Source organism: Salmo salar, chromosome ssa09 (assembly GCF_905237065.1).
Source record: "Salmo salar chromosome ssa09, Ssal_v3.1, whole genome shotgun sequence".
In the NCBI taxonomy this organism is placed as follows: domain Eukaryota; kingdom Metazoa; phylum Chordata; class Actinopteri; order Salmoniformes; family Salmonidae; genus Salmo; species Salmo salar.
Window position 1 is genome coordinate 127566664 of NC_059450.1, and position 24234 is coordinate 127590897.

The 24234-nt window shown below is 42.6% G+C and overlaps 1 protein-coding gene across 1 annotated transcript in view; it reads right to left on the reverse strand.

The window, feature by feature from the left end:
- The window catches only part of LOC106612868 (protocadherin-16), a 205656-nt gene extending 181750 nt beyond the window's left edge, over positions 1-23906 (reverse strand). The window contains 1 exon segment of the mRNA XM_045724531.1: positions 23472-23906. The gene's annotated coding sequence lies outside the window, so the exon portion shown is untranslated.
- Between the last annotated feature and the right edge of the window lie 328 nt (positions 23907-24234).

The window sequence follows — 24234 nt, forward strand, 5'->3', positions numbered from 1 at the left end:
CCGTCATACAAAAACACAGTACAAACTGAAGATGGAAGAAGACCATGGAATTGGAGTGAAAGAAAAACAGAACTCATTCTAGTTCTGTGGTGAAAACCTACAGTCAGGGCATTCTTAAGTGACAGCGTTTGTGTGTAGACAGCAGAGTTATGAAGTTGTAGCCTGCTGTTTATTTCGCTCATTCTGTGGTTAACATATTGAATTTGACATGCTGAACCCTTTTCTTTACGTCTTTATCTCTGCATGGCTTGTAATTTAATCTAGTTGAGTGCCTGCTAAGACAGTGAAGCAGTTTACAACAAGGATCCGTTCACTGTATCTGTTGCCTATGATCCATCCCAAATGGCACCCTATTCCCTACATAGTGCACTCTGTTTGACCAGAGACCTAATCTCAATGGTTTATACTGTAGTTGGCCAGGATTTTAAAAGCTTTCACTACTAATTATCCACTAATGGCAGAGTCTGTGGTAGCTCCATATATTAGGTACAATGTAAGTCCACAGAGGTTTCCATTGCGCTGCCAACATGGAAGTACTTTCGAGCAATAATGATTTACTTTATAGCAAAGCTGAGGCAGGACTTCTAGGTGTTTTTTCAAAGGAACAAAGGATGACTTTTCAAGGAGGCAGGGATCTTTCTTTGAATGCCACAGCAGAAATAATGCAGGCTCTGGTCTTGGTCTGGTCGTGTGTGTGTGTGTTGCAGCTGGAGGACCACTCTGCTGCAGCCTAATAGATCTAGCAGGCCCAGCCACCAGCCTGGGTCCTACAGCTCTACTATAGCTCTAACTGTATGATGCCAGATTAAGCCCAACATAAAGTCACAAACGACACACCAACTCAGCATAGTACTATGGCTTTATAGCTCGAACAATGTTCCTTATTCTTGTACTAAATGCTCTATTAAATATATAACGGTATGTGGAAAACACGTATGGTTTCCCCCACTGGCTGACTGGCAGGGATAGGGGGTTTGGGTTCTACTAGCTGCTAGACAAACAGAGAGCTACCTAGCTGATCAAAGATGTTTCTCCCTCCCTGTAGTCTGGAGAGCAGAAGGAGAGAGCAGAGGGAGAGAGCATAGGGGGGACAACGTAGCTGTGCTGCTGCCAGGGGCTTTGGAACACGCCAAAGGGGAATCCTGAATACAGGCTAGTTAGGTGCCAGCTGGGAGCCTTAGGGAAGAGAACAAATACAGGCCTGGGCCTTGGGAAAAGAGAAGACTGTCTAGCAACACAGGACTTCAGAGTACAGTAATAAAGATGTTGATGGTCTAATACAGAGGTTGGCAAGCAAAGCGCACAGAGACGGAATTAAAAGTGGCCCCCTTTCATCTTTATCACTAAGGTTGTGTCCCAAGTAGCACCCTATTTCCTATATAGTGCACAGGCCCTGGTCAGTAGTAGTGCACTATGTAGGAAACAAGGTACCATTGTTTCCATTTGGGACACAACCAAAGACAAATACATTATACAGTACGTCCATTCAAACACACCAATTTAACAAAACATTGACTCAATACTCATATCATGTATAATAGCATCAGTGTGTGTGCGAACTTTGCCCTGAAACCCTACTAATGCTGATACTTTACTGTGTTTAAGTTTGTTTAAAGTTCTACATGGTCAGGCATATTTTAACCCAGGTCCCTTTAAATCACCTCAACTGAGCCAAGTGTGTCAACAGGTCCTGGCTGCATATTAGCACCATATTCCCTATACTGTGCACTACCTTTGACCATACCAGTGGCGACCCGTCATTCAGGGCAGGTGGGGCAGAGTCCCAACTGTTTTGAGACCAACATTTTTAGCAAAAAAAAAGTATGGCAGCTCCAAAACGAAGGTATTTCAGCCTAGCTCAGTTCTTTCTGTGATGGTGGAGCAGCCAGCGGAAAATATGGAGCGTAGGTGTTGGTATGTTCTCTAGTTGTGCCATGATTGGCTCAGTGTTCTGTCACTCATGGGACACTATGTCACCGCAGTAGAGCACAGGGGAGAGCTCAAAACTTCAAGCCCCTTGGGTGCTGCCATAGAGTTACATTAGAAATGTCCATCCAAGAAGGCTCAAGGGAATTGGTCACAGATAAAATGACGTCAAATCACAATATATCTTCCTGTAGCTTGATTGGACTGATCATGTCAGAAGGCACAGTGATGAAGGCACAGTGATGAACGCACAGTGACGCCGAAACATTGGTGACTTACCCCAAAAAATTACTGGGAGTTTATATATAGAGTGTGCGACTCTCTTTATAGCTTATAGTTTATTCGCCTTTAGTCAGCACCTCTACTTAAAATAATTTTCTCTGGGTGTGCGCCAGCCCATGTTTTTTATTGTAGTGATCATGTCAACATCATACTTTCAAAGTCTAGCAGTCAAAGCTAACAGTCACTATCAAGAATCAAGTCGACAATATACTAGCAAATCCTTTTTAATCCTTGTCAAATGAAGATAAATCATGAAGAGAAAATATAGATAAAACGTATTGGTGCTCATCAGCAATTGGACATAAACAATACACAACAAGTTGGAAATCGCAAATTCAACAATGAGTGGTTTGGAAGCATTGCAAAGCAATCACTAGCCTGCTATTCAGTGGAGTGTCTGAGTGGTCCCCTGTCTGGGATTAAGGGTCGCTTGTCCAAGCTTAAAATGATAAACAATCAACATTGGCCATGCTGTCAATGAAGCATGATTTGTGCCACACACAAAACAACTGTTAACTCTGAACTGCGAAATCTGACTTCAATGAGTTCAAGACAACTGGGAACTCTGGGAACTCTGGGGAAAAAAACGAGCTCCAACTGGGAAAATACATTTTGAACGGTCATCAAACTTGGAATTGTAAATCCGGAACTCGGGACTCTTTCTAGAGCTACAACCTGAAGATCACTGACGTCATCATGTTTCGACCTTGTTATTTTCTGTGTTCCCAGTTGTCTTGAAAGCATCATAAATCCAGAGAAAACCTGACTTTGATGACAAAGTTTGATGACAAAATTTGCCCACGAAGGACCACGCGCCACCTTCCTGTTCAAGTGAGCACAGCACAACAAGGTGAGTCCAAAAATGTCATGTATACTGCTGCATAAATGATGTAATATGCCAGGGAGATATGTATACTATACCTAATAAAGTAATACTAAGTGTATGTTGTGTAGCAAGCTGTTAGTAGCCCATGTGCCGCACTCTAATAATTTGGTCTATTTTCCCCTTTTAATTTCACCTACTGTTCTAACTTGGTGGTGCACATGTAGCTTACAACCTGTTTTAGAGAAATGTAATCATCGAATATTGTAAGATCATTCATTGTCTGCTTGTATGCCCCCATTATTTATCCTACGGTTCTGACTTGGTGTGCAGGGAGAACACTGTAAGAACGGCCCAAGTCCTGAATTCTGTCGCTGTACATTTCAAAAGTGCTGAACAATGTCCATCCTAGCTCGCTCATTAATTAATGTCTTAATGGAAATGTCTAATTGCCTCTTATTCACTCATCGTTCGCTTATGCCATAATTTGTACATCTCAATTGTCAGTAGAAACCACATTTGTTTAAGCAAGTCAGCCATATCAGCAATGTTTTTTTTAAAGGAGTAAATTAGGCTGAATGAACTGTTTCGCTGCTATTTAGGTGTTGGGACTGATGTTGGGACTCTGTGTCACACCCTGAGTTGTTTCACCTGTCCTTGTTATTGTCTCCACCCCCTCCAGGTGTCGCTTGTTTTCCCCAGTGTATTTATCCCTGTGTTTCCTGTCTCTCTGTGCCAGTTCACCTTGTATGTCCAAGCCTACCAGTGGGTTTTCCTGCTTTGCCTTTTCTCCTTTTTGTAGTCCTCCTGGTTTTGACCCTTGCCTGTTCTGGACTCTGTACCCACCTGCCTGACCATTCTGCCTGCCCTGACCTCGAGCCTGCCTGCCACTCTGTACCTCCTGGATTCTGATCTGGTTTTGACCTTTTTGCCTGTCCACGACCATTCTCTTGCTTATTCCCTTTGGATTTATTAAACATCTTAAACTCCAACCATCTGCCTCCTGTGTCTGCATTTGGGTCTCGCCTAGTGTCATGATACTTGCTGTTGGGACAGCTTTATGTAGGCCCTAACGGTTCGTGGGAACTATTTGTCACCGTGCAATTAATGTATTGTTGTGTAGTGGCTTTGCTGGCATGCATCCCACTTTTAAATGTTTTTGTCCCACCAAGATTTACATGCTAAAATCGCCACTGCGCTCATCGTTCCCTTATGCCATAGTTTGTACAACTCAAGTGTCAGTAGAAACCACATTTGTTGAAGCAAGTCAGCCATATCAGCTATGTTTTTTTTTAAAAGCAGTAAATGAGTCTGAATGAACTGTTTCGCTGCCAGACAAGGCTCCGCTAATAGCCAGATGAAGCAGGGGTAAGGATTCACTCTATGGTGCTGAAAAGAAGGCTTAATGTAGGCCCTAACAGTTTGTGGGTGCCGTTTGTCACCGTTATAGTGCAGTTAATGAGGATACCCTAGGATAGGGGGCGCCACAGCGCATTTTGAAAAAAAATCGTTCCCATTTTCAACAGCCTACTAATCAAACTCAGAAGCTAGGGCATGCATATACGTATTATATATGGATAGAAAACACCCTAAAGTTTCTAAAACTGTTTGAATGGTGTCTGTGAGTATAACAGAACTCAAATGGCAGTCAAAACCCCGAGACCGATTGAAACAGGAAGTGGAATTCAGAATTGTGGACTCGACTTCTCATCTTTCCCTATAAATCACACCGTTAACCATGGTTCAGTGAGCACTTCCTATTGCTTCCACTAGATGTCGCCAGTCTTTTCACAGTGGTTTGAGCCTTATACAGTCGAAACTCAGTGAATGAGACTCATTGGAAATTGGTCACAGGGGATGGGCCATCACCATTATGACGCCGGCGGCCATGTCTACCCCCACCTTTGGAAACGGTTTGAAAGACAATTAAATCATCCCCCTCGAATCTTATTGGCTCTCTTGGTGTTACAGGCCCTGAAGATTAATGTTTTACAACATTTGACATGTTTGAACGAACCTACAGGCGGGAGAATCATTTTATCCGAAACTTCAGCCCTGCGCACATCGGAGAATTTGGAGAGAGCCCAAGGACGCGCTACCAACAGCAGGCTAATGGAACGTGAAGTATGGACTTTTTCGACCGAAAATACATCTGTTGTGGACCTGGGATTCTTTCTGATGAAGACAACTAAAGGTAGGCGATTATTGACAATATTATACAAGATGAGATGTGACATGCGATTGTTCCAAGATGGCGCCGAGCTCTGTATATTAGCTCATTTTCTGAGTATCGCATCTCCTTTTATCGCAAAGTGTGATTACCCAGTAAAGTTAATTTAAAATCTGGTATGACAGGTGTTCTCAAGAGATATTCATCTATAAATGTTAGATTGACAATATAAATTTAAAAAATCGTTATAGGATAGTAATTTAGGGAATTGTAGCATTGTTTCCCGGGACGCATTTGAGGGGAAATTCGTTAGTCAACGTCAGACGCCGATGTAAAATGCTGTTTTTATATATAAATATGACCTTTATTGAACAAAAGAATGCATGCATTGTGTAACATGATGTCTTAGGTGTGTCATCTGATGAAGTTTGTAAAAGGTTAGTGCTGCATTTAGCTGTTTTTTGGTTATATGTGATGCAAGTGGTTGGTCGGAAAATGGCTATGTTGCTGCTTTTTACGATGGACTCATCTAACATAATCTAATGATTTGCTTTTCCTGTGAAACCTTTTTGAAATCGGACGACGTGGGTCGATTCAGGAGAGGTGTATCTATAAAAAAAATATATATATATTAATATTTTTTTTTTTTTATTATGATTTTTTTTAATGCTAATTGGCGATATGATTTTTCGCTGGATTTTGATCCCGCTGACGGGATGAGACGCTGAAGAGGTGTATTGTGTGTTGTGTAGTGGCTTTTCTGGCATACAGATTTTTTTGTTTGTTTGCCCCACTAAGATGAACATGCTAAAATCACCACTGGACCAGACATATTCCCAATATAGTGCATTGGGTTCTGGTCAAATGTAGTGTACTATCTAAGGAATAGGGTGCCATTTGTAACTCACACTGTTTCTCTCTCAAACAGGGCTTTACTTTTCTGGTTCTTGGTTTGCCATTGTCTATGGGTCTTAATAGGCATATACAGTACCATTCAAAAGTTTGGACACCTACTCATTCAAGAGTTTTTCTTTATTTGTACTATTTTCTACATTGTAGACTAATAGTGAAGACATCAACAGTCATGCTCTGACCTAGGAGAGCTGTGTTTTCTCTGTTTAGTTAGGTCAGGGTGTGATAGGTGGGTGGGCATTCTATGTTTTGTTTTTCTATGTTTTGGCCGGGTATGGTTTCCAATCAGAGGCAGCTGTCTATCGTTGTCTCTGATTGGAAGCCATACTTAGGCAGCCTGTTTTTCCCTTTGTTTTCGTGGGTAGTTGTTTCCTGTTTCGTTTAAGTACCTGGCAGAACTGTCGGCGGTCATTTTGTTTATTTTGTAACATGTTCGATTTTTCATTAAACTTCAAGATGAGCACTCAACACGCTGTGCCTTGGTCCCCTTTATATGATGCCCGTTACATCAATACTATGAAATAACACATATGTAATCATGTCGTAGCCAAAAAAGTGTTAAACAAATCAAAATATATTTTATATTTGAGATTCTTCAAAGTAGACACACTTTGCCTTGATGACAGCTTTGCACACTCTTGGCATTCTCTCAACCAGTTGCCTGAGGAATGCTTTTCCAACAGTCTTGAAGGATTTCCCACATATGCACAACATTTGTTGCCTGCTTTTCCTTCACTCTGCGGTCCAACTCATCCCAAACCATCTCAATTGGGTTGAAGTCAGGTGATTGTGGAGGTCAGGTCATCTGATGCAGCACTCCATCACTCTTCTTCTTGGTCAAATAGCCCTTACACGGCCTGGAGATGTGTTGGGTCATTGTCCTGTTGAAAAACAAATTATAGTTCCACTAAGCACAAACCAAATGGGATGGCATATTGCTGAAGAATGCTGTGGTAGCCATGCTGGTTAAGTGTGCCTTGAATTCTAAATAAATCACCAACTGTGTCACCAGCAAAGCACCCCGACGCCATCACACCTCCTCAATGCTTCATGGTGGGAACCACACATGCGGAGATCATCTGTTCACCTACTCTGTGTCTCACAAAGACACGGCGGTTGAAAACAAAAATCTCAAATTTGGACTCATCAGACCAAAAGGACAGATTTCCACCAGTCTAATGTCCATTGCTCATGTTTGTTGGCCCAAGCAAGTCTCTTCTTCTAATTGGTGTCCTTTAGTAGTGGTTTCTTTGCAGCAATTCGACCATGAAGGCCTGATTCACACAGTCTCCTCTGAACAATTGATGTTGAGATGTGTCTGTTACTTGAACTCCATGAAGCATTTATTTGGGCTGCAATCTGAGATGCAGTTAACTCTAATGAACTAATCCTCTGCAGCAGAGAAAACTCTGGGTCTTCCATTCCTGTGGCGGTCCTCATGTGAGCCAGTTTCATCATAGCGCTGTATGGTTTTTGCGACTGCACTTGAAGAAACTTTCAAAGTTCTTGACATTTTCGGATTGATTGAACTTCATGTCTTAAAGTAATGATTTGCTTATTTGAGCTGTTATGAAATTGGCTCAAATGTATTAAGAAGGAACAAAATTCCACAAATTAACTTTTAACAAGGCACAGCTGTTAATTGGAACGGCAGGTAGCCTAGTGGTTAGAGTTTTGGGCCAGTAACCGAATGGTTGCTGGATTGAATCCCAGAGGTGACAAGGTAAAAATCTATCGTTCTGCCCCTGTTCCCCGGTAGGCCATCATTATAAATAACAATTTGTACCGGCTTGCCTTGTTAAATAAAGGTTACATTTTAAAAATAATAATACTAATTGAAATGCATTCCAGGTGACTACCTCATGAAGCTGGTTGAGAGAATGCTAAGAGTGTGCAAAGCTGTCATCAAGGCTGCTTTGAAAAATATAAAATAGATTTTTACACTTTTTTGGTTAATACATGATTCCATATGTGTTATTTCATAGATTTGATGTCCACGATTATTCTACAATGTAGAAAATAGTACAAATAAAGAAAACCCCTGTTATGAGTAGGTGTGTCCAAACTTTTGACTGGTACTGTATGCTAAACAGAACCACTCTCTGAGTTCACTGGAGGGATTTACTCTGGAAGACTTACTCTTGAAGACTTACTCAAATCACACACAAAATCCCTAGCAGAAAGTAGTTGGTGGCCGCATCAAGCACCATGCAGAAATAATGGCCTACATTCATCAACCTCCAGGCAAAGCCACTTAGCCTACACCAACAACACTTAGCTCTGATCTAGTACTGTATATCCTTGGGTATTACTTATTGAGTGTGATGATGTGCCTGAGAGCTATCACCACTTGGGGACGTTTCCCTCCATTTCTCCCCACACAAATGGCCCGATTTTTTGGGTGGGGATTCCTATTGGTTGTTGCCTCAATGGCGCTGCCGATGTTGTCACAGATGCTATAATGGCACAGATATAAAGATGAGTCCTCTTTTTTATAAAGGTGAGCCCTCTGCTTTTTAGATATAACTAGCTACCACACACCCCACAGCCCCCCAATAAAAAACAACAAATTGGGGAGACCCCCTGGAGATCGCCCCCATAGAATTAGTAATTAGAATAATAGAATGGACCTTCCCACCTTATGGTGAGATAAAGGTCAGCCATTTTGGTCCGGGAGATGGTCAACCATGGTTTGCCAGTGCAGCAATAAGATAATGAAAATAATGAATTTGAAGAATTTATCTGCACTGTATGTTTGTTAGCAAGCTAGCCAGAGGAACGATTCCATACATTTTTTTATTATCTTATAATATGCCAACATTCCATTTGAACAATGTAGTCAATCCACAGCCTTACACTGTCTGAAATCAGTTAATGATAGGACTTAGAAAAGTTGTAAATGTGACAAGTAGGCTACTGATATTGTATCATACACTGCTCAAAAAAATAAAGGGAACACTTAAACAACACAATGTAACTCCAAGTCAATCACACTTCTGTGAAATCAAACTGTCCACTTAGGAAGCAACACTGATTGACAATAAATTTCACATGCTGTTGTGCAAATGGAATAGACAACAGGTGGAAATTATAGGCAATTAGCAAGACACCCCCAATAAAGGAGTGGTTCTGCAGGTGGTGACCACAGACCACTTCTCAGTTCCTATGCTTCCTGGCTGATGTTTTGGTCACTTTAGAATGCTGGCGGTGCTTTCACTCTAGTGGTAGCATGAGACGGAGTCTACAATCCACACAAGTGGCTCAGGTAGTGCAGCTCATCCAGGATGGCACATCAATGCGAGCTGTGGCAAGAAGGTTTGCTGTGTCTGTCAGCGTAGTGTCCAGAGCATGGAGGCGCTACCAGGAGACAGGCCAGTACATCAGGAGACGTGGAGGAGGCCGTAGGAGGGCAACAACCCAGCAGCAGGACTGCTACCTCCGCCTTTGTGCAATGAGGAGCAGGAGGAGCACTGCCAGAGCCCTGCAAAATGACCTCCAGCAGGCCACAAATGTGCATGAGTCTGCTCAAATGGTCAGAAACAGACTCCATGAGGGCCCGACGTCCACAGGTGGGGGTTGTGCTTACAGCCCAACACCGTGCAGGACGTTTGGCATTTGCCAGAGAACACCAAGATTGGCAAATTCGCCACTGGCGCCCTGTGCTCTTCACAGATTAAAGCAGGTTCACACTGAGCACATGTGACAGATGTGACAGAGTCTGGAGATGCCGTGGAGAACGTTCTGCTGCATGCAACATCCTCCAGCATGACCGGTTTGGCGGTGGGTCAGTCATGGTGGGGGGTGGCATTTCTTTGGGGGGCCGCACAGCCCTCCACGTGCTCGCCAGAGGTAGCCTGACTGCCATTAGGTACCGAGATGAGATCCTCAGACCCCTTGTGAGACCATATGCTGGTGCGGTTGCCCCTGGGTTCCTCCTAATGCAAGACAATGCTAGACCTCATGTGGCTGGAGTGTGTCAGCAGTTCCTGCAAGAGGAAGGCATTGATGCTATGGACTGGCCCGCCCGTTCCCCAGACCTGAATCTAATTGAGCACATCTGGGACATCATGTCTCGCTCCATCCACCAACGCCACGTTGCACCACAGACTGTCCAGGAGTTGGCGGATGCTTTAGTCCAGGTCTGGGAGGAGATCCCTCAGGAGACCATCCGCCACCTCATCAGGAGCATGCCCAGGCGTTGTAGGGAGGTCATACAGGCACGTGGAGGCCACACACACTACTGAGCCTCATTTTGACTTGTTTTAAGGACATCAGCCTGGATCAGCCTGTAGTGTGGTTTTCCACTTTAATTTTGAGTGTGACTCCAAATCCAGACCTCCATGGGTTGATAAATTGGATTTCCATAGATTATTTGTGTGATTTTGTTGTCAGCACATTCAACTATGTAAAGAAAAAAGTATTTAATAAGATTATTTCATTCATTCAGATCTAGGATGTGTTATTTTTGTGTTCCCTTTATTTTTTTGAGCAGTGTATAATAGCACTTTCATCTTTCCAAGAAAACAAACATTTATACATTTATGGTCTGTTTACATATATCTTAAAGGCTATTTATACAGAACAGTATAAACTGTATCTATGATTATATGTGGCGGCAGGTAGCTTAGTGGTTAGAGCGCTGGGCCAGTAACCGAAAGGTTGCTAGATTGAATCCCCGAGCTGACAAGGTACAAATCTGTTGTTCTGCCCCTAAACAAGGCAGTCAACCCACTGTTCCTAGGTCATCATTGTAATTAAGATTTTGTTCTTAACTGACTTGCCTAATATGACAATATTTTAGGTTTACAATGATTCTATTACACAATTTCTTATATATCACATGCCTTTGTTTTCTTTTCCAGCATAAGTCAAATCTGGATCATGCTTTTACTGCCATTCATACCAAGTAAACTGGTCTGGATTTCTCTCTAGAATAGCATGAGATTAGCTATAAAACTTCATATGCTTCTCTCTGCCCCATGGCAATATGTGTAGAATTGCAGGAAATTTGCTTTAAAACAGCAACATTTTCTCTCAGCCTCATGGCAAAATGTGCATAATAACATGAGATTAGTTATAAAATTCCACATTTGCACGATTACAAAATGTGTAGAATTGTAGGAAGTTAGCTGTTTCCCCAAATGCTGCGTCATTGCAGGGGGGCCCCGAGAAACTGCGGTACGCCACTGCTTGGTAGCATGCTGTTACTATAGCTCTGCCACATTATACTCAGATATGTGAGTTCATTGGCATTTGCCCTGTTGTTGAGGCACTTTAGCCTTTGTCCTCAAGTTAAGATAATATTACTAATTTGGACAATTAAGTTTATTGTATTATTTTTCATAATGTTTCATTAACTACATATTGTGTATCTTGAATCAGTCTTCGACATTACCCGTAAAATAATGACCACCTATTTTTGCAGCTGATCCTTTGCCTTTGTCTCAACTGTTGCTGTCTAACCTCACGGAAAAGCGACACTTACAGACCACGCACACACACACACACACACACACACACACACACACACACACACACACACACACACACACACACACACACACACACACACACACATAGCACATGTGGCCCCTAATTATAGAAAATGGCCCAGTTCAAGGCTAAAGAAAATATGGACACGGCTACTTTGTTAACTGCCGCAGTATCTGCTCTGGGCGGCACTGTGCAAATGGAAAACATGCCTCATTGTTCAAATCAAAGCAGGTTTTTTAAATAACCTTTAAGTGTTATTAACCTGTTGGCACCAATTGATTTCACATCGCCAAAAGTTATTTTTATTAAAAGCAAAATGAGTCTTTACTGTGTCGCGGTCCTTCAGTGGGAGGGGTGTCACATTCTGGCTGCATCCCAAATAGCACCCCATTCTCTACATATAGCACTACTTCTGACGGGTCCTGGTCAAAAGTAGTGCACTAAATAGGGAATAGGGTGACATTTGGGACGCAGATCTGAGACACAGATCTGAGACACATAATCTGTCTAAACAAACGCTGCTGCCTTCCTCTATTAGCCTGAGCCGCCACGTCACAGAAGGGTGCCAGAGTTCTGACATTTCCCAAGTTTAGAGCTAAACAATCTGAAATAAAGGCCACTGTCAAACATAGTGAGCATTATAGGCAGCGCTGCCCATAGATGAAACAATCCCAGATGGCCGATCCACTACCAGCCTGTTTCATCTCCTGAACCACGGCCTATTCCCTATATAGTGCACTACTTTTGACCAGAGCCCTATGGGGAACCTTGTGTGCCCTAGTCAAAAGTAGTGCACTAAATAGGGAACAGGGTGCTATTTGGGTCCTATTCCAACAATGCGGAGTTAAAGATAAGATAAAAATTGAAACAACATTTTTTAAATAGTGACACGAGGAATAAATACACAGTGAATAACAAATAAAAATAACGAGTAAAAATAATAATACAGGGAGTACCAGTACCGAGTCAATGTTCCATTTTTTCTATATTCCAGAAAACATTTTGTTAGTCCCCACAAGGTCAAATGCTATTTCTAGGGCGTTTAGGGTTAAGGTTAGAGTTAGTGTTAGGGTTAGAATTACGTTAAGGGTTAGGGTTAGGAGCTAAGGTTAGTTTTAGGGTTAGGGTTAAATCAAATCAAATTTTATTTGTCACATGCGTCGAATACAACAGGTTACAGTGAAGGTTACACCTTACAGTGAAATGCTTACTTACAAGCCCTTAACCAACAATGCAGTTTTAAGAAAATACCTAAAAAAAGTAAGAGATAAGAATAACAAATAATTAAAGAGCAGCAGTAAATAATAATAGCAGAGCTATATACAGGGAGTACTGGTACAGAGTCAACGTGTCAATGTGCGGGGGCACCGGTGTCGAAGTCATTGAGGTAATTATGTACATGTAGGAAATAGTTATTAAAGTGGCTATGCATAGCATAACAGAGAGTAGCAGCAGCCTTGCGGTAGCAGAGAGAACAGTCTATGACTAGGGTGGCTGGAGTCTTTGACAATTTTTAGGGCCTTCCTCTGACACCGCCTGGTATAGAGGTCCTGAATGGCAGGAAGCTTGGCCCCGGTGATGTACTCGCACTATGCTCTGTAGTGCCTTGCGGTCGGAGACTGAACAGTTGCCATACAAGGCAGTGATGCAACCCGTCAGGATGCTCTCGATGGTGCAGCTGTAAAACCTTTTGAGGATCTGAGGACCCATGCCAAATCTTTTCAGTAGGGTTAGGTTTAGGGTTAGGGTTAAGGTTAGGTTTTTGGGTTAAGGTTAGAGTTAAGGTTAGGGTAAGAGTACGAGTTAGGGTTAGGTGTTAGGGAAAATAGGATTTTCAATTGGACTGAATTGTGTGTCTCCACAAGGTTAGCTGTACAAGAGTGTGTGTGTGTGCGTGCGTGCGTGCGTGCGTGCGTGCGTGCGTGCGTGCGTGCGTGCGTGCGTGCGTGCGTGCGTGCGTGCGTGCGTGCGTGCGTGCGTGCGTGCGTGCGTGCGTGCGTGCGTGCGTGCGTGCGTGCGTGCGTGCGTGCGTGCGTGTTGGGGTGTCAGTGTAAGTATATGTGAACAACCAACGTTTTAGGAGACGTCCAATTCTTCCAAGTGGAAGAATATGCTATTATTACTCATCAAGCCTCTCAATGCTGCAATCACAGGCGTATCTCTGTAAATATAATATAATAGTTTTGTGAATAATTCATAGAAGAGAAGAAGAAAGTCAAATTTTGAAAATCAGTGCTTGGGAATAAGATGATCAATGAGACTCATATAAGAACTTTATTTATTCTTGTGAATCTTAATCTTTTTTTACTTTCTTTAATCTTTGAAAAACCCTAAATGCATTTTAAGAGATGTTTGATAGGAGATATTTTGTTAAACAAAAGTAAAGCCAGACAAAGCACAAGTCCAACTGTCAAGGGTGTGTACGGGAGGCGAAGTCAGGTGCAGGAGAGCAGAGTGTAGTGAACAGGCGCACTTTAATTCCGTTCCGCAAAATACAGCACATAAAAACAATAACGTGCCAAAAACATGGAACATGGCAAAAGTAAAGCGCCCGACAATAATCCACATCACAAACAAACAATTACACATAAAGACATGGAGGGAAAACAGAGGACTAAATACATGCAGTAATTATGGAATGGAAACCAGGTGTGTAATGGAACAAGACAAAACCAATGGAATATGAGAAATGGAGCGGCGATGGCTAGAAAGCCGGTGACGTCGATCGCCAAACGCCGCCCGAACAAGGAGAGGAGCCGACTTCGGTGGAAGTCGTGACACCAACGATATTCCCCCGATTATCCCTGTATCTCTTCAAAACACTTTGTTCCAACTATGTACAGATCTGTTTCTGAACGCTGCTTTATCAGAAAGTCTACGCTCAGAGTAGCTCTGACACACAGGCTTTGTGTCATCCCAAATGGCACTCTATTCCCTACATGACTTTTGACCAAGGCCCATAGGGCTCTGGTCAAGTAGTGCACCATAGGCAATAGGGTGCCATTTGGGATGCAGCCACAGACTAATCAAAGCTAGTCACCAGCCTGGACTGTATGATCACAGATCCTTAAAATGAGCTTCAAATTCCATGTCAAGATTCCAGCTAATTCCAATGAAACTTCTGAGCCTTGAAGAGCCGAGTGTTTGGCTGGGAGGGGGCTGGGCCGCTGGGGCACTAGGGAGGGGAGCACAGGGCACGTTGGGGCGCCAGAGACTCTCCACAAACGAAACCACAGAGTGAATTGTTAATCCGGACTGTCTGGATATTAACATGACAAGCATGAAGGAAAACTACACAAACACTCTAAATACTGTATATGGAGGCCTGGCTGAAACAGAGCTGTCTGAAGCCACATTTGGAGGTGCCATAGTTCTGTGTACTGTGGTAATGGGGACCAGAGAGTTAGGGATGTGTTACAAATAGGGTTGCAAAGGATTGGAAACTTTCCGGGAAATTTAAGGAAATTGTCCAGAAATGTTCCATGGGAAGTGAATTTGGGGAATTTTGCTTATATCTTATAACAGTGAACCTTTTTTGTTGGATACACATAAGGCAATGCTAGGTCTTGTGGCATATTTTGGTTAAACTATCCCCAGTTCAATGGAATTGCAACCCACTGCATGCACAGTGCATTCTTCCATCACATGTGCAGTGTACTCTACCATCACATTTACAGCTGATTCTCAAGATCTTGCACACTAATGAGATGCTATTGAACCCACACAACTATATTGTCTGAGCCAAGGACTACATGCTTTCTGGTAAGTTTTGATTACAATACTGGGTGGGGCAAATATATTTTATTTGACATACATAATTTTTTGTTAAACAGTAAATAGTAGCCCATAGAAAAATGTGTTTAAATCATTTCTAACTTGTTAACAATTTCTACTGGTTAGTTTTTGCTACTATGTGGGTTTTAGCTTGCTTGAGGCTACTAACTGAGGAGTGTTAATTCACCTGTTTCCATACAGTTTCATTTTAAAACATAATTAATTACATCATCTCCACCCCTCAACCAGTATTCTACAAGAGCACAGACACAAGGGACAAGAGACACACCAGTCTCTACATTGCTGATGAGCTGAAGGCAGTCATCAATGACCTTGGACCACTCACCAAGCAAAGTGAGAAGAATAAGAGCACCACATTGAAGCTGCCCAGCAACACCTGTTCGGGTGGTCTCATCATCATGTTTGACAGTCTCCTGGAGGGGAAGGAGTCTCTCCAAGAAATGGCAATATCACAGTCTGCCGATATGGACAGCCCCATCAAGAGGATCCTCCTGGATGATGTATTTTGGGAGAGAGTGATAAGCAGCCTGAAACTCCTGAAACCTATAGCAGTAGCCATTGCACGGATTGAGGGAGACAATGCCATCATGTCTGATGTTCAGACTCTGCTTGCAGATGTAAGAGAAGAAATCCGTACTGCCCTGCCCACTTCACTGTTGCTCCAAGCAGAGGAAACTGCAGTTCTGAAATACATCAAATAGCGTGAAGACTTCTGCCTGAAGGCCATACACACCGCAGCATACATGTTGGACCCCAAGTATGCTGGCAAGAGCATCCTGTCTGGTGCAGAGATCAACAAGGCCTATGGTGTCATCACTATCGTGTCTCGCCACCTTGGCCTGAAAGAGGGCAAGGTTCTTGGCAGTCTGGCGAAGTACACTTCCAAGCAAGGGCTTTGGGATGGAGATGCAATATGGCAGTCGTGCCAACATATCTCATCAGCCACCTGATGGGAGGGACTTTGCGGATCTGAGGCTCTTTCCCCTGTTGCCTCCATCATCCTCCAAATCCCAACATCAGCCGCCTCAGAGCGCAACTGGTCGTTGTTTGGGAACACAAACACCAAAGCACACAACAGGCTGACCAATACAAGGGTTGAAAAATTGGTGGCCTTCCGGGGAAATTTGAGGCTTTTTGAGCCTGACAACGAGCCATCCTCCACAAGGTTGGAAAGTGACAGTGAAGATGAGGCCTCAGAGTCTGATGTTCAAGAGGTGGACATTGAGGAGGTCCAGGGAGAAGACATGGAAGCCTGAGAGGAAGACAACCAAAGCTTTAGTTTCTAGACTATAATTTTACAGATGTATGTTCGAAATGTTTTTGGGAGATGCGATAGATCATTGGGGATAATTCAATATTCCCTTTATTTTGTTGTTCAGTGAAATCATCCCATGTGAAGAGTCAACACATTTAATTAAAATTCATAATTAAACATTTTTTTTTCATTTCTATTGGAAGGATTTAATCCTTTGCAGTTATGTCTACTTATGATAAGGTAAAATGTTTCTGTTTCTGTCTCCATATGATATGGTAAATAAATCCAATGCAAAAAACATCTACATTTAAATAGTATTAATATTAATTTGCATATATTTCCGTTAATTCCCATATATTCCGTTAATTCCCATATATTCCCGTTAATTCCCACGGAATGTTTCCACCTCTGAATATTCCCCAAGATGTGCAACCCTAGTTCCAAATGGCACCCTATTCCTCAAAGCCCTATGGGCCTTGGTCAAAAGTAGTGCATTATAAAGCCCTATGGGCCTTGTTCAAAAGTAGTGCACTATAAAGCCCTATGGGCCTTGGTCAAAGGTAGTACACTATAAAACCCTATTGGCCTTGGTCAAAGGTAGTACACTATAAAACCCTATTGGCCTTGGTCAAAAGTAGTACACTATAAAACCCTATTGGCCTTGGTCAAAAGTAGTGCACTATAAAGCCCTATGGGCCTTGGTCAAAGGTAGTACACTATAAAACCCTATGGGCCTTGGTCAAAAGTAGTACACTATAAAGCCCTATGGGCCTTGGTCAAAAGTAGTGCACTATAAAGCCCAATGGCCCTTCATCAAAAGTAGTACACTATAAAGCCCTATGGGTCTTGGTCAAAAGTAGTACACTATAAAGCCCTATTGGCCTTGGTCAAAAGTAGTGCACTATAAAGCCCTATGGGTCTTGGTTAAAAGTAGTGCACTATAAAGCCCTATGGGCCTTGGTTAAAAGTAGTGCACTATAAAGCCCTATGGGCCTTGGTTAAAAGTAGTGCAATAGTATGAAGCGAATAGGGTTCCATTTGGGCAGCAGACAAAGTGCTTCCACAGGGGCAGGTCAAGGGGCAGGTCAAGGGGCCAGGGAAAGGGGCCAGGTAAAGGGGCCAGGAAAAGTCATCCCCATCATCGAGCTCTGATGTGCGTGCCGTGTGTTCCCTGGCTATCCATGCACTCCCTCCCCTGGCCATAACAAACACACAGAGCATTGGAAAAACACAGGGCGTCTCCTTTCATGGTGAGGCCATCACATACATGCACACACACACACACACACTCACACACACACGCACGCACGCGCACGCGCACACACACACACACACACACACACACACACACACACACACACACACACACACACACACACACACATACGTCCAAGAAAAGCAAAATCATCTCTTTCCCACATGAACGGAGACAGAATCAGACGGACCTAGCTACGGTATTTGATGGTTTGGGTGTTTGTGTAAGACGTCGTGCGAGCGAACAGGAAAAACATGCGCTCCTCCTCAGGCCTTTGAACATGATCCTGTCTGATTTGATATTGCGATGGGCGTGGGTGTGTTGGGACGGTTGCATCATTTGAAACACATGGGCACAGTGATCAGAAAGAGGGGCTGGAGGCTGGCTCCTGACCACATACAGTAACAGCTGAGAGAGGAGGTCAACTTCTATGGTTTTGTTTTCAGATGAATGACTCACATGTCATCCCCACAGGGCCTACTGTACCATTAGTAGCATGACCAACAATTCCATGTATTCATATTCCATTCCAGCATTTCCACAACAAGCTTGCTTTAAACGTCACATACATTGACTACCTGTGTATCACTTCAACTGCAACTAGCTATTACAACAGTTATCTGTTGTGTCAACATAAAGGTCCGTTATTATCCCTAATCAACACAATGACAAGATGAACTGATCTCTTGATCAAATATAAACTGTGCAGTTCTGAAGTTATCTGCTGTGCCATCTTAGATAGGTCTGTTATTCACTTTCTAGCATCTTCTCATTTTCAGTTTAAATATGTATGTACAGGATACGCATGGTATACAATAAACCGTCCAACAAAATGCTTACTTGCAGGTTCTTTATCAACACAGCAACAACAATAAGAGATACTAAAAGATAACAATATGAACATAAAGTAAATGGATCAGTAGAATAGAATACATATCTTAGCATAAGTATAATACAGGAAGGAACAATTTATAGTCCAATATGTACATGTGTATTGGGGAAGGGGGGGGGGTCAGGTGTATACATTGACCAGTATAATGAGAGTCTGGTAGTAGCAGTTGTGATGTGTGTGTAGCCTGAATGTATATGTGTGTGTGTGTGTGTGTGTGTGTGTGTGTGTGTGTGTGTGTGTGTGTGTGTGTGTGTGTGTGTGTGTGTGTGTGTGTGTGTGTGTGTGTGTGTGTGTGTGTGTGTGCATGAGTGAGTGCATGTGTACTCAGGTGTGGAGGATCAGAGCAGCTGGTCAGTCCAGTTCAAGTGTTCAGCAGTCTGATGGCTTGAAGATAGAAACTGTCACTGAGTCTGTTGGTATCAGACTTCATGCTCCGATACCATCTGCCCAACGGTAAGGGAGAGAACAGCTCATGGCTGGGGTGTGTGGGGTCCTTGATGATGCTGCGGGCCTTCCTCGGGCACCCTTTCAAGTAGATGTCCTGGATGGGTGGGAGCACAGTTCAAGTTATGTACTGGGCCATCTTCACCACCCGCTGGAGGGCCTTGCGGTCGTGGAAAGAGCAATTCCCTTACCATGCCGTGATGCAACCAGTCAGGACGCTCTCGATGGTGCAGCGGTAGTATTTGGAGAGGACCCGGGGACGGTATTCCAAATGTCTTCAGACGCCTTAGGAAGTAGAGCCGCTGTTGCGCCCTCTTGACAAGAGTGATGGTGTTGGTGGTCCATGTCAAGTCTTCAGTGATGTGGAAGCAGAGGAACTTAAAGCTTGTGACTCTCTCTACTGCAGTCCCTTTGATGTGGATCAAGGCATGTTCCCTCCCTACTTCCTCAAGTCAACAATCAACTATTTTGTTTTGCTGACGTTGAGGGCGAGGTAGATGTTTTAAAGATGAACTCGTCACTAACCATTCACAGTTTCTACTAACAGATGTTTGATGTCATACTATTATAACAGACACATGTTAAGCAGATCATGAATTGTGGAATCATTGCCTAATCTAAAAATTCAGTCTGAGTGTCTGAAACACTGACGCTGATGGGCCTATAAACACCTAGCTGTAGGTACTGTAGGTAGGTAGAGTCTCCTGAAACTGCTAGCGTGTGTGCGTGTGTTTGTGTGTGTACTGTACCAGTCCAGAGGCACGAAGGCTCCACTGAGCAGATGCTCCACGACTCTCTGTCTTAGAGGAAACATACTCTGTTACACCAGGGGCCAGTAAAACTATGACAAACCACACCAGGAGCCAAGACTAGGTCTACGTCCCAAATGGCACCCTATTCCCTATTTAGTGCACTAATTTTGACCAGGGCCCTATGTGCCTTTTGGGACAAACTCTAGGGCATGCCTGGTCAGTTTTAGAGGAAAATGTTCTGGCTGTGTTGTTACAACAATCCTGTTAAAAACAACCAGAAAATCCATAAATGATTGGCTTTGCTGTGTCAGACCAAGACTAGAGACTGCCAAGTAGATATGACCATCAAAGGCTGACCTGTACACTTTCAAAGTACAATATAGCTGTATACTTCTGTTATTACTATAGTTAGCTTCCATACGATGTTAATATATACTTCTGTTACGGCTGTAAAAAAACAACAACCAGGAAATCAATCAGAAAGTCTTGGCTCTACTGTGCTGTTGTGTTCATTCCCTCCATACAGTATGTTATAAACCCTTTATCCTCATCATCACCCCAGGCACAGAGGCACACTGCAAATGAAGTCAAATAATTACTTCATCATGGAGCTTCTGGGACTTGACTGATGACATAATCCTTGGATTGTCATAAAAGCCACAGCCGAGGTTTCAGGCTGCGGTTTCATCCAACAATTCTGCATCATTTCCTTCACTGTTTTCTTTGTAAACTATATACGGTTTTTCTTCTCAGTCCAGCCACTCTACAGTGAATGGCTTTAGCACAACTTTTTCCTTGGTTTTAGTCTCCTGTGATTAGAACACATCAGATTTAACCAATGGCTGCTTGCGAACTCATATTCAGGAAATGAATGGGCCAGTCATCAAAGCACTCAGATGATGCACCTAGCACTCAGGCTCAGTGAGCTAGCATAGTCTTTTGGCATGCACTATTTTTCTATAAGAGAACACCAAATTATACAATGAGCTCTATCTATCTATCTATCTATCTATCTATCTATCTATCTATCTATCTATCTATCTATCTATCTATCTATCTATCTATCTATCTATCTATCTATCTATCTATCTATCTATCTATCTATCTATCTATCTATCTATCTATCTATCTATCTATCTATCTATCTATCTATCTATCTATCTATCTATCTATCGCTTTGAGCTTCACTGATATGAGACATACTTGGCATTCCTCTCCAGCGGGAGCTAATGACTGTCATTGTTAGCTCAACTATTATTATTATTATCGATGAGGACCAGGAATGTCCCTCCCCTCATAACTGACAACATGCTGACACAACACTGACACCCAGGAGGGAAAACCCCAACATTATGTTTTAACTGACGAATGGGTGGAGAGAGAGGGAAGGAGAGAGGAGAGAGAGAGAAAAGAAGGGCTCCAAGACAATACAGAAGGAGGATGACTTTGGAGCACCATGGAAACCAGCATACTAACAGATAAAGGCAGAGTCCGGAAGGGCACCTTATTCCCTATAACTAGTGCATTACTTTTGACCAGAGCCCTATGGTCAGAGAATATTGGCTATGAGCCTATGAGAGGAGACCTATGGGCTCTGGTCAAAAGTAATGCACAATATAAGGAATAGGGTGCCATTTCGAGTGCAAACAACCTGTTTAGGGATATGGAACCCAATTGAGTTGAAATGAATTAATTAGACATAAGTGAAAGGATTAGTGCGAGGAACACAGTGATTCACATCAAACCCTAATGAACAGAGCCCTGTTGACACTGTAATGAATATGACCTACTACAACCTCCTGCCATCTGTCAGTATGTAGTAGTCTACAGGACCAACAGTGAATTGTGACACAATGGCACAGCATTACACCCCAGCCAACAATAGAATTCAATGGATAAACCAATTTGAGAGGAATGTTTTGTAGAGAAAAGGGAAGAAAAAATACCCAATGGCACCCTATTCCCTACATAGTGCACTAGCCTACTTTTGACCAGAACCCTGTAAAGTGCACTATATAGGGAATAGGGTGCCATTTGGGAAGCACACCAAGTACAGTGGAGTGACATCTTAGTGAATTATTTGACTGGTGGACAGAGTATTATTAAGCTAATTGTTTGAGATTGGTATTGTGTTTGTCTTTGACTGCATGGTGACGTTGCCAATGAAAATGTGCTCTAAGTATAGACTATGACGGGTAGCCTATCACAGATTTGAATTCTAATCTAAAACATAATATTATTTCTCAATCATTTCAGAAAACCACAAATAATCGCTTTAAAGGTTGGATGTGTTTTTGTTATAATCATATTATTGTCGTGTGGTTGTGTGGTTGTATGACTCTGACTCCTTTTAGAATGTCTTAAATTATATTAACTGGCAAAGCAAGGGGAGCTAGACCTCAGAAATGTATATGTGTCATTCTTTGTTACATAATTAGTGTTTGCTTGGAAGGTTTTTCTAAAAGTTCAAACGGTTACAATAGTAGAGCCTACAGTTTCGGATCTCAGCTAGAGCTATTGATCCTACATCTGTGCGTTCTCTTTTCTTGCATACAGTGCAATATAACGTAGGGCCTATTGTTAAATAGCCTACATATTTTTTATCTCCCTTTTACATCCAATACTTAAAGCTCCCCCCTTCAGGAGAGTTGGCAGCAGTAGCCTAGTGTTATGCCGTCTGAAAGAAGTGATTGCCCCCACAGAGGGAAACAAAATCACAGAGTTAGAACAGCAATGAGCAGAGAGGAGAGCATTCAGTCAGAGCCAGATGGTTTGGGTTAGTATGAGAATCAGTTTTCAGGCAGCCGTTCCACGGTCCTGCCTGCCTGTCGATAGCACTTTCACTGGTCGGGATAATCATTAGACTATACATAACGTGACAAGACCTAAACATCGCTGACAGCTGTCCCGTCCATGGGTCCTGCTGAGTTCTCAAATATACATCTATTTAAGCTTAAAAAACAACAGCACTGTTTGACAATAAATGTGATGACTGTATAACTAATCAGGGTCAAATACCCAAAATAAAGATGTCAAAAAATTAATCCTGGAGTAAATTATACAAAACTTATGACACATTTTAAACACTTAAAAAACGTTCACTTTTGCACTTTGGACCCGAAAGAATAAAAAAAAAAGTGTATGGAAAAAGAAGAAGAAAGAAGACAAACGAAGAGATTCATCATTAAAAGCATCCAAGCTTGAAAATTGTCTCGTTAACTTCATGACTGACTGAGTGTGATGTTTAGGGACCATGATAATGTGCTAGCCTATTCTGCACAGACAACAACGCAACGATTTGCGCTCAAGTTTTTGCCTCATAAAACGTCCATGTAACTAGTGCAATGTATAACAACGTATAAACGTATCGCAACAATGTATCAAATGTATCGCAACAACTTATAATCATTACCTCGTAGTCTTCAGCTAGCGAGACATTTGACAGTAGTAGAACACTGCAACGAGGACTTACATTCATCTGCTCCTTCTCTGCCACTGAGCGCACGCACGTCCGATAGCAAATATCCCAACAATAACCGTCGCTTCTTTAAACAAATCCCTTGTGGAGTAAAAAGGCAGAGTAAAAATCTAAACTAAAGTCAAAAACCTCCTAAATTAAATCCATTTCCAAAAGACAAAGCGGTATCCTTTCTAAATGATCCTTTGGGATGGTGAATGCGTTTTCACTCCAGCAACCTCTTGTGATTTCTCCTGTACCCTATTCCTTGTCAGGTGACGAGGGATAGGCAATTCAAAATAACTTTTTCCGCGACCGTTTCCTTTGTACGGTTAAAATGTTGTAGTCAGGACGTTATCAACTTCTCAGCATCGGGACAGCATCCACACTAACAGTTACTGGAGCGTCTAGTTGCAGAGCTGCTGCTGCCTGCCCTTGCGCGGAGTGAAACCCGACACCTCTCTATGGCTATGGACAGCCCTCCTTCAGATTGTGCTAATTTATTAAACACGTGCAGTAGTGTAAGGGTATGTTGCTTGACAGCACTGTGGTAGAGAGAGATGCCTCTGAGAGAACAGAGGAGAGGAGAGGTGGACATTTCTGAACTCTGGTGCCACCAAGCTATGTAAAAGGGAAGTGTAAGCCAATCTTCAGAATGTCTTTGGGTTCTAAATATCTCATGAGGATGAGCTGCTTGGGCTACTCTGACCCACCTGTATTCGGTAAATTACCTTCAATTTGCATAGTGAAGTAGGCTAAATGAAATGCTTCAGAATCA